Raw genomic sequence first — 1,911 nt, 5'->3', positions numbered from 1 at the left:
TGAAAAAAAAAAAAAAAAGAAAAAAAAAAGGAACGAATTTATTTTTCCGATTGATAATTGGTCGCGCAACCGGCTATCTCACTACCGCCAGTTATCCTTAACGATTTAACAACCCACTCCCTTGCATCGTTACCCAGCGAAGCAATAATACCCTTGTATTATCGTTCACGATCTCTCCTTTCTCCCAAAAACCGTTCATCACGTTCACGTTGATCTGCACTTGCGCGGCGCAGCATTGGCTCGGAGCTGTGGCAAAGATTCTGCGAGCGAGGCAAAGTGTTTATTAGTGTTCCAACGCGTGGCTTCGATTCCGGTTTATTTGCCTGTCCGACGATTCTTCTGTCGTCCTCGTCGAAATCGCGCGCGAACGCGCTACTTAATGCCTTCTCCTTGAAACCTAACCTTGCCAGTCGATCCGCAAATAACGCGAATTCCCACCCCGTGGAAGTCAACTGCGCCGCGGAAACATCGATCGCGTATCGTTTTTCCGGAACGTAAGAAAGAACTGCATCTCCTTTCAATCATCTCCCATCTTCTTTCCCCTTCTATACTCTCTGTCTCCTTTCTTTTATACATTTCTTATTAGCGATAACGTGACCACGTGTATATATATGTACGTATAAACGAGGAAGAGTGCGTGTGTGTGTACGATTCGGGTTTGTTTTCCGTTCGCTGGTGCTTCGTGCAATCGTCGCGAGACAAGGAGTCGAGCAGAAAACGGGACACAAACGCGTTGTTTCGACAGCCATTTTTATTTTCTTCTTTTTTTTTTTGTTTTTCTTCTCTCTCTCTGATCGTCGGGACGAATGATGGACCGCGGGACTTGTCCGAGTACCGGGAATCACGCGGTATCCAAAGTATTAAGCGAGCCTATAAGTGTTATGTAATATATACATAGTGCACATATGCAAGGAATATACATATATACATATACATATGATATATATATTTTTCAAATTAACGTATTTTTCGATATCGTGAGAGTATAAGACGAACGGTCTCTGTGCGCGCATGCGCGCTCGCGCATGATGTGTGTGCAACGCTTTTGTGTCATACATAAAGAAAGGGCATAACGCGATCCTTTATTTGATCGATTACCGCACCGAAGAAATCGAATCTGCCGGAGAGGAGAGAAAGCTGTAGAGAACGCGCACTAATCGAAGGGATTTCTCTTTTCGAAATTTCTGGCGAACGCCGGACGCGTCGGCCGAACGCCGCCATGCGGATCGCTGCGATTCGTGGATAACGATGAAAAACCAAAGCGACGAATCGCCACAAAGACCGCGACCGATTCGCTGTGACGATGTTTCTGTTAATATTTATTAGACGTGAAGGGGATAAGATCCTTCGAATCGCTGGGTCGGCGCGTGCGTCGACGCCTCCCGCCGTACGTCAGTGTGATAAGCCACGAAAAAGTTAACCTAAAACCACTATATTTGTAAAGCATACCTTTATTTATTATTATTAACGGAGTCTGTACGGAGCCGCGTAAAATAGTATCTCCAGCGAAGAAAGGTAGAAACGTAACGCGTTAGGTAAATCTCGACACACGTTTCCTTGATTTCCCTGTCGGAGATACTATTTTTACGCGTTCCGTCTATGTCACGGGAAACAACTGCGCCAACGATAAATAATTGAGACGAATGAACGATACAGCGTGTTATTTACTATCAGACGCGGCGATCGCACTACTTTCTGTGGCGTTTATAATGTCGAAGAAATTATGGACCGCGGAGGCTCAAAATTATGATAGCTCGATTTATGTTCGAAAACACATCTCTGAGCAGATCAAACGTGTTATAGATCTGCGGCATACACGTGTTTCTTAAGGTATCTAAGACACATCACAAGACTGTATTAATCGTGATCGGCGTTATTCGCGGAAGGATCTCGTATCTGTGTTTATCCCCC

This window comes from Eufriesea mexicana, unplaced genomic scaffold (genome assembly GCF_001483705.2).
Source record: "Eufriesea mexicana isolate 0111107269 unplaced genomic scaffold, ASM148370v2 scaffold5017, whole genome shotgun sequence".
In the NCBI taxonomy this organism is placed as follows: Eukaryota; Metazoa; Arthropoda; class Insecta; order Hymenoptera; family Apidae; genus Eufriesea; species Eufriesea mexicana.
This window is presented reverse-complemented; position numbering follows the sequence as displayed.